Consider the following 10,393-nt stretch of genomic DNA (forward strand, 5'->3'; position numbering starts at 1 on the left):
GTATCTCCTTAGTTTCTTTCTAACATGTATGGAGGGGAGATCTGGAAAGGACAGAAAGAAAGTGAGAAAATATTTCAAATGAAATGGAAGCTTACACAAAAATCTCCTAATTTTAGAACTAACGGCTGAAAAATTCTGTATTGTTAGGGATTCAGTGTAGCATTTGGTGTATGTATCCCTTCTTTGCATTCAAGATTCTGAGAAGGGATAGTCAGTCCAAGTGCCTACAAGAATCAGAAAGTAAGAAAAAAGAGGAAAAGGGGCTAGATATAAGCATAATACACATGCTGTCCATCTAAGACCCATGTGTATAGGGACATAGGTATAGATACATATTTCTTTACTTGAAACATTTTAACACAATCATAAAAGACACATAGCATTTGATCTTCCAATGAGGGAGATAATAGAGAAGATTGGGCCTATGGATAACTGAAAAATATTTCTTAAAAAGGGAGCAACCTCTACTCAGTTCCATCAAGATACTTGTCACTCAGCCACACTGTTGGCAGATTGTCCAGTTTTTCAAAGAATCTAAAAATTAAAATTTGTATGTAGTCTCTCAATTATGGGATGTCTTAAGCTTAAAAGAAAAAAAAAAACAAAACAAAACAATAACAACCAAAACACATGAACACATAGTCAGCCTGAGGGCCGCTAGTTTGTAGTTTCAGAACTAAAGTATTCACCCCAAGAGTATATATCTGAGTGGGGATTCAAGTGTCCCTGGCAATACTGAGCCTAGAGAACACAGGCTGGACCTAAGGACATAATGGGAGACTTCCATTCCCTCCCCAAATCAAAAACATCTGAACCCTCAAAAATAAGGCTGACCTGACCTACCACTTCAGCAGAGGAGAAAAAAACTGGAATATAGTGTGCCTTCCATCTGTGCTGGTGGAAGAGTATGGGCTTCCTGTCTGGTGAGGTTACTCTAAGAAAATTAGAAGCACAATCTGCTAGCCCTGAACAGGAGCAGCACGAAAAGAGCAAAAGACCATACCAGACATGAGCTGTCACCTTCAATACATTAGAGCTGGCTGCTAGTTAGCTATGACCCAATGAGTATCAGCCATTCCCAGTTACTAATAGTAAAGGATGGGTGGAGAAAGAAGCCAGACATTTCATCCCACTACTCCACTTGGAGAGAAAAGCAGAAAATCCCTTCTCTGTTGAAACAAACTATTATATCCATTTCCTGTTGAAAGAAAAAGATGTGGGAATAAGACACCCCAGAGTAAATGTGACTCATCATGGAACTTGTAATTAGGAAATGACAGGCCATCCTACCTGAATATCTAGCAGAAAACAGTTGAGCACAATCCATATTTTATATTATATTTCTTCTTGAAGAGATTAATCCATCCTTGATGTATGTTCAAGGATCTTCACTTGGAAGACAAACAGCAGTTTCTCTTCCAATCTATTAAAAGGGAGTAACGTTTCTTTCTCCAAATCCTAAAAAGGGAGATAAATATTTTTACCTGTTATCAGTTAATCAGTCTTATTCCTTATGAGCTCAGTGTCCCAACTATAACATATCTTTGGAAAAATTGAGAAATTACTTTTTCATTTATGAATTATTTTTTGTGTGTGAAAAAAATAAAGGATAAGTGGCAAAGGCATGGAAATTAAACATGAGTTCTTATGAATGAGTAGCTAGACAACTGTGTTCTCAAAAGCTAAGTTAGTTTTGGTCAGTATCAATTTCCATTAACAATATAAGGACAGTGTAAGCAGTATAAAGTCATAGCTTTTGGCATTAGCTACACAGGGGTCAGAAAGATAATGGACCATACTTCTGCTGTGTGAAGAAAGGCTAGGAGGTTATGTTATTAGTCTCTGACCCAACATTCCATACTTGAGTGTAATATTCATTGCCATATATTTCAATGAGGCAAATGATAAGAAAATTTCCTCATGGGTCATGCATATTCATAACTGATATGATATGATTGCAGGTTAAATGGATATCATTTACATAGGAATATTGCCTATTTAGGAGCAGGAGTTTTAAGTCAAGTAGAGATGAATGTGAGTATTGCTTCTAAGTATCTGTTTGACCATGGGCTCTCCGGGCCTCAATCTCCTACTAGCTAAAATGGAAGTAATATTATTAACCTCACCGGGTTTTGTGGGCATTAAATGATATAATGCATGTAAGTGCATAGCACAGTGCCTGACATATTATAAATGCTTGATACGTGTTGGCCAGTACTATCCCCATAGTGAAGTCATGCTCATGACTGCATAAACTTACATTTGCATAATGATTTATGACTCACAAATTGATTTCATATGTATCACTTTTCTTCCCTTATCTTTCTTTTTTTTTTTTTTAACTCTCACAAAATGCACAAAAGCAGTACATAGCAAGAATGTATTATCCGGGCTAAGTGACTTTCCTCATGACTCTCAGCCAATTAGCAATATGGTTGGGCCTCTAATCTAGGCTTCTGACACCTGAGCCAGTGCCAATTCTGGAGCTACTCCTATAAGATTCATGTGGAAGTATTTCTAATTGTAACTATTTAATTTGGACCATTATATATTCAAATCAGTAAGTCAGTTAATGTAAACCCACAAGCAGCTAATTAAATGTCATATCAAATGTCTGATGGGTCATCCGGCCTTGTCATATTATGATTTTATATAATTTCATTTTTTAATATTATATTATAACATTTGTTTAAGAATTTAAAAAGTAGAACCATTTTTTTGTGTCTTCCAGACTTTATGATCAGGTTATAAATTTTCTTTCAAAATAAATATTTGTATTTGTCTTAATGGAAAATAAAAATGTATCCACCATTTACCTTGAAAAACAAATTTAATCTTTCAGCAGTTATGATTTACACTTTGAGTTCTAATCACCATCTCTTATAACTACTAAAAATTCGAATAATGTATTCACTTCCAGTTTGAAAAGTTGCAGTAGTTGGTCAAACTAATGTACATGAAAATGCCATCAATAATAAATTGGCCTAGTTATAAAGATATAAGGACGCAGAAGGACAATCAATCCCTCCAGTAATGGTTTCAAAATTTTTGTGTCTAAAAATTGTTTGGGGAGCATCTTACAGCACAGATCCTGGGACAAGTTCCTCCCCCAGGGGAACTGATTTATTAGGTACTGGGCATCGTCTAGGAGTCTGCTTTTTGATATTGTGACCTTGATAATTCAGGTAATGTATTCCATGGGTCAACTACTCTTATAAGAATTCTTTCAAACCCTTCCCATATTTTTTATATTATTATTCAGGTTTAAGAAGAGAAAACTTTATTAGAGTCTGGTCCAGGGCTTCTCAAAGTGTGTTCCTTGATGCATCCATATTGGAACCAGTTTTGGGTTCGTGTTAAAATGCATATTTCTTGACCCATCTAAGAATAACTAAATGAAGATCTCTAAAATGGGGCAGATTTGCACTTGGAATAAACTTTCCGGGTGATTCTGATGCACAAAATAGTTTAAGAACCATTAATTTTATCTCTTTTTAACTCCTCTTTTACCCTTCTAGGCTCTGATTTTCTACAGTCAAGAAGGACTACAAATCATCCTTTTAACAAGGTGTTTGCAGGCAATAGATGAAATTATAGGGCATGTTTAGCCCTTGAGTTGCCTCTTAAATAGAGGAGTGGTTGGCACAGTGTATTTCTCATATACAAAGCATCAAACACTGACATTCGGAATCTGGTAGGATTGCTGTAGTCATCACATGTATTAACCAGATTCAGATAAGCTATGCTCTGCTGACAAATAACCCCGACATTTCAGTAGCTTTATAACAAGATTTATTTCTTGTTTATGCTGTATGTCCAGATAGGGGCTTACATTTTTGTAGTTTTGCCATCTGAATTGTGTGGCTTCCTGCTATTCTAAACTCCAGCCTAAATATGACACTTATCACTCGCATTTACAATCCGTTGGTCAAAACTAGCTATGGCACTGATCTAGTCATAGAGAAGGCTGGAAAATGCATTCTTCCTGTGCTCCTGGGAACAGAAAAATGAAATGGGACTTGGTGAACACATAGCGTTGTCTTTGCCTAGGAATGAGATATTGAGATTGCCTGAACAGGCAAGAGGCAGAACTACAACCGGAGTTATGTTACATACTTTGATAATGAAGAAATGGAATGATTTTCCTGCCAACACCCCACCTCTGCTTGCCAAGGTGTCAAGTCAGGTACTTATGAAAAAACAGTGTACAGAAATGAATAGGGCTTGTCCCTAATTTCCTAAAGGAAAGTTGTTGAAGGCATTCATAATAATTACAGCTCCTGGTTAAGGAAAAGCATTCTTAAAAATTGGTAAGTTTCTGTATTTGGTTCATTTCCATTCAGCGACTTCAGGTAGTTCTCTCAGAATGTGATGCTCAAACCATCTGTCAATGAGCCATTTCATTTTTGAATATCCAGGGAGCCTCAGAAGGATTGAAGACATTTAGAACACAGCAGAGCATGTAACACGGTCATTAGAAAGACTCCCTTGATCTAGTTATCTGAAGAGCTAAATGGGGGATTCAAACTGAACATGCTAGAGCCCAGATGAAGCAAGAGAAAAATGCTGCGGTGGGTATTATGAAGTCGGCTGCTAGGTATGCATCTGCTCTCTCTACAATTTGGATTCTCTGTATTAAAGACTTGAGTTTTTATGACTTGTCTAATGTTGTGCAGTATCATTTGGTCATGAAGAAACCTCTCTTCGGGTTGGTGAAGATCAGTGCTTAAAGAGCCTCGATCCATACTAACAAGTTACGATGCTGAACAGAGAAAAAGTTGGATTGCTTAGTATAGTGAGGAGATTACGGACATATTCAAAATTCTTCAGAGAGTAATTTATGAAGTTTTTCTCTTGGATAATACAAAACACTTATAAATATTTAAATGGAAAAAAATTGGCTCTTTGAAAATGGGCTCATAGAAAAAGCAGAAAGATTCCAAATCTGAACTCAGATCATGAACTATTTTTATCCTACTTCAGGTGATGGGAATTTTAATACTCTATTGCTTTATTGAAAAAAACAAAGTAAGATCAAAGCTGACACGTGTTTATCTTTCATTTAAGACACAAAGCCATACATAACAACTTACTACTTTTCTATTGTCAAAAGCTATGCTATATGCTTGCGGTCGGTTTATAATTCAATACCATGTTTCAAAACACCTGAGGTAAGTGGTTCTTTTAAAAAATTACACATATTTGGGGCCTACCTCAGACTACTAAATCTCCCAAAATGATTTAGATGTATACTCTTCTAAAGAATAACTGACTTAAGTACCTTTATAATATCTGCAAATGTTTCTGTGAAAAATCGGTGATAACATATTATAAATTTGGAGGGAAAAAAAGGCAAAAGCAAATCCTGATCTTTTAGACAATATTTTTTTCTTAAAGAGCAAACCTTAAAACTCACTGCCAAATACTGGAATTTGAGTCCTTTATTTTCATATCTTGCTTTGAAATTGCATAAAATAGGAGAAAAACAAAATGCACATAATAAAATTATAGCAATAATCAATACAGCAATAATCAAGCGGAGAGCCAAAGAAGGCTGAAACGTTAGTATTTATTACACCCATGTCATCAGTCATCTACGATAGGACAAAATGCTCAAGGGATAACAACTTGGCTATTGGCAAAGACAATTAAATGACTTCTAAGAAGAACCAAAGGAAAAAGGGGAGAATAAGTGAACCCACTCACTCACTTACAAACCTTAGTACTATAACATAAAAGAGAAAAGACGCCCGGAACAATTCCCACAGCTAAAATGTGGAGTAAGAGTCAGAGTTTGGGCAATAAAGCTGAATGGTCATTTCTATAAATAAAGGCTTTTGATAGAGTGGAATCAGGAGACCTGAACCGAAGTGCCAGTTCTCTTTACTGTGTGACTTTCAGACACTTTTGCTCTCAAGTTCTGAATTTCCCCACATATTATATGGGAATAGTATAATATCTACCTCATTAGACTGTTGTAAGGGTAAAATCATATAATAAAGGTGAACTTCTAGCATCTGTAAATTACATGCTTGGTAGTGATATTGTTACTATTATTATTATATTATAAAAGAAAGCTGCGGAAAAGAAAGGGGCTCAAGAGAAGTTCCTTATCTGGCTGACTACTGGGGTACTTTCCAGAGCACATAGTCTAACTGTAACCCTTCATAACATAAAAATTAAAGAATAAACAATACAATTTCACATGGCTCTAAATGTTGAAGATACCAAAAAAAAACAAAAAAAACAAAAAACACAAAACAAAACACCACACACACAGACTCTGGGGAAAAAAAAAACACAGACTCTGAAAAAGTAATTTTTTTAAAAAACTGCTTGTTTTGGACTACCATATCACCAACTACCTAATAGCAGCTTAAAACAAGGAATATTGATTATCTCACATTTTCCATGGTTCTGGGTCAGGAATCAGAGAGAGGCTTAGCTGGGTGTTTCTGGCTCAGAGCTACTCATGAGGTTGCTGTCAAACTATTGACCGGGGCAAGGTCCCTCCGAACACCACCGGGGCTGCAAGACCCACCTCCTAATGCAGGCACGTAAGTGTTGGTAGGAAGCCTAAGTGCCTATTCGCATGACCTTCCCTAGGCTGGTTGAGCGTCCTAGTGACACATAGCTGGCTCAGCCCAGAGCCAGCGATCCCAAAGAGAGAGAGCAAGGAGGAAACCACAGTGCTTCCAAGACCTAGTCTCCAAAGTGACATATCATCACTTCTGCAATATTCTATTGGCTAGAAACGAGTCCCTAAGTCCCTTCCAAATTCAAGAGGAAGGAAATTCAGCTCTATCTCTTAAAGGAAGGAGTAACCAAAAATTGGGGAACATCTTTTAGAGCCAGCACTATAACATAGACAACCATCTATTTTTCCGTTGACTGAATCCAGAAAAGGAAAGTGACTGGTCCTCAGGCTTCCTAACTTTGTCCATAACATAGTAAGCTGACCAGCTGTAGAGGTGGCACAACTCAAGGGAGAGCTGTCTTGTTCTGGCTAGGACATTTCTTTTTCCTCGTGGAAGATGAAGAGTGGGGAAGAATTCAGTCATCCGTAGTCCTCATTACCTCTGTCTCTGTTTTCTCCCCGTATGTCTGCCTCACTTACTTTACCCTTTCTTTCTCTCTTCTCTGTCTTTCTCTGTCTCTCTCTCTCTCCAACTCCTCCTCCCTCCTTCCCTCCCCCCTTCCCTTCCTCCCCTTTCCCTCATTCTGTTCAAGTCCACAAAGAGACAGCAGGCTCTGAAAGTTTCAGGAGGATGAAATGAACAAAGTTGGTTAGTCACATTCTTGTTCTGGGGTTTGAGTATTGAAACAACTTTTATTTTAACCTCTAAAGAGATTGAAAGTGATTGTTTATTCCAAAAAAGAGCCATTGCAAGAGGAAAAAATGAGGAGGTAATTATTTTCTCTGAAGTAACCCAGCTTCTCATCTTAGCTCTGAACTGAAATGGTTATATGTAAATAATCAAAGCATTTCCCCTCTGTATCTCAGACTTCTGAGGCCCCAGAATGGATGGAATTAGACTAGCATATCTGTAGGATGTTATCATTCTATGCTCTTTTGATTCACTGAGTAAAGCTTAGATAACCCCCTCTCCTCCTTCTGTATCACACACATCAGCATCCAAGGTCTCGTGAGATTTGGAAGACTATTTAAAAGGAGCAAGAGCTCTTCGCAAAGAGTCATAAAGAATGCTTCTGTCTGTCTAGACCTAGTTCCTGTAATGCATTTCTCCCTTGTAAAGCTAAACAGCTAACTTCTGTTCTCCCTTATCTACTGTCCTTCACTGTCTGGGGCTTATGACTATGAGAAGATACATCAAGTTTACTAGGAGCCTACCCATAGTTCAACTCTGGTGCCTCCAATTTCTTGAAACCAATTTTAATCTTAAGTCTCAAGGTCACTACTTTCTAAATGAGACTGAAGAAATAGTACCTTTTGTCTTCCTAACAGCCTTATGCCATTATTTTTTACCCATGCAAACCTCAAGCAACCTTCCTATTGTGATATATATCTATATATTGCATGATGCCAAAAAACACAAAGGGAGCCTAATTTTGAAATTATACAGAGTAGAAACAGCAACAGAAATGAGATCTGAGTTCTAATCCAAACTATAATTCTTCTTCTTCTTTTTTCTTTTTTTCGCTTTTGCTATGAGATCTTGAGCAAAGCACTGAACTGTGCAATGTTCTCCCCATCATTACAATTCAAGGATCACTATGTCTTTCCATCTCTGATATTCTAGGACTTAGTGGAATAGTAACAAAGCGAGACTTTCCTATGAATTTCAGGGTATAACCATGGTTCTCTCCAAGTAATCTGAAGTCAGATATCTAAGAAATTTGATTCTCCGTAAGTGCATTAAATGCTAGTTAAGTTGCACAGAGTGAAACCAAATCTCAGAGATCTCTCCTCTCTACTCATCCTGAGTCAATTGCTTTCCAAATGTTGTTGATTCTACTTCCAAAAAGCTTTTCAAAATTCTTCTCTCCTCTTCTCCCCAAGAATTCTATGAATTTAAACTACATATACTCCAAACCCTATTTCCTGAATACCCTGTATACTTTTATGCTCCAAGTGCCTTTGCTAATATTACTTCTGCATGGAATGCCCACCCTCCTCCCCCTCCCTGTAAGTGCTCTTTCAGGGTTTTCAAACCTATGAAACTTTCCCAGGTAGTGTTGAGTGCTCCTTCCTTTATAGTTGTGTTGCTCATAACACTTCCGTTATTGAATTAAAAATTTCTATATCTCTCTCACCTGCTATGCTGTAAGTTCCCACAGGCTAATGCTATATTTTGAATCCCTAATTCGAGCACTTAACATGATGACAAGCACATAACAGTTTTTCCATTCAGGTTAATTATCATGAACACTATCATTGGAAACAAAGTAATAGAGCTTTTCTTCTTTCTTTCTTCTATTTCCCCTCCATTACAGATGCAGTGTTATAACCAAGGCACCATTTTAGGCTTTTGTTCATCATTGTATAAAATGAATTCCAATATCGGAATCCTGGGGCTCCCAACACCACATCCAGCATCACTAAATTTGGCCCTTGGCATTGCTTGAGGACAGATGATCCATGACCTAGTAGGGGTGGAAAGAGCCCCAGCTGCGCCATGCCTGGCCTGGTCGCCACCCTCACATTAAGGACTCCCACCCCTGCCACACTCGATCTGCAATAACAGCTGAGGCTGGAATCAGTACCACGCTCGTCGGCAGATGTTCAGTTTGTGATGTTGTCATTAAATAGGCTCAAAATGACAGCGCACTAAGCCAGGATACACGCTCTCTGCCTACAGTGCGCCACAGGGTATTTCTGGGTAAGGAATTCAAGCAGAAAAACACTAAACATATTTATTATTTTAAAATCTACATGATATTAGAAAAATGAAATAAAGGGCTATGTTGATTCAGGGTCAGTTGGTAATTATGTCATCAGTTTGTCTAAGCTCCCTGCATAATATATTCTTTTCCTCTGTGGGTCAATATACTCTCCACAATCTATGTGACAGCCTTCCTCTCCTCACTACTTCTGTGGTTTAGGATTCATCACTTCTTCTAGTGGCTTTTTAGTTCATTTGAATGTCATCGGTCTCCCTCAAAACTTGGGTACACTATCACCAAATCAATATTTCTAGTACACAACTCTGATGTGACATTTCAAGTCTCAAAGACTCTGTGGCATCTAATTTCCTACAAGATAAAATTTGTTTCGGTTTGTTTTACCCTGAATTTGGGGCACTCTATTCTCTGGCCTCAGCCTATCTTCAGCAGCTTACTTTTTCTGATTCCATATGCACACAACACACAACCCAACTAAAAGACTTACTGTTTCTTGAATAATTTTTCCATCAGGGTGACCTTGTTCAGGTTGTTACTGTCTGGGGAATCTCTTCTTCTCATCTCACATGTCACTCTCAAAATACAATCCAAATTCCATTTTTCTGATACCACCAGCAGAAAATATTTTCTTTCTTATTAAATCTCCCATAACATTTCTTTTGGGTTTTTTGTTTGTTTGTTCATTCATTCACACAGCAATATTAATTAAGCATCTACTCTGTGCCCAGAGCCACTGTAAAACTCAAAACGTATCAATGAATAAAACAGACCAAATTGCTTCCCCTTCAAGCTTATGTTCTAGTGACAGGAGACAGAAAATAAATAAGTAAAATCCAGAGCATGTTATATGGTGATAAATTCCACATATTTAGATTAAGCAGAGACATGGGATAGGAAGTGTTGAGAGGGGATTTTCAATTTTAAATACTATTCACTGAAAACCCCAAGGAGAAGACAGCTTTTGAGTAAAGGCCTAAGTACTGTGGAAGAGTGAACAGACTTAATAGCAACCATAAAAGGCATAAGATGT

This window comes from Ursus americanus, chromosome 4 (assembly GCF_024610735.1).
Source record: "Ursus americanus isolate L20-20 chromosome 4, mUrsAme1.1.p, whole genome shotgun sequence".
NCBI lineage: Eukaryota > Metazoa > Chordata > Mammalia > Carnivora > Ursidae > Ursus > Ursus americanus.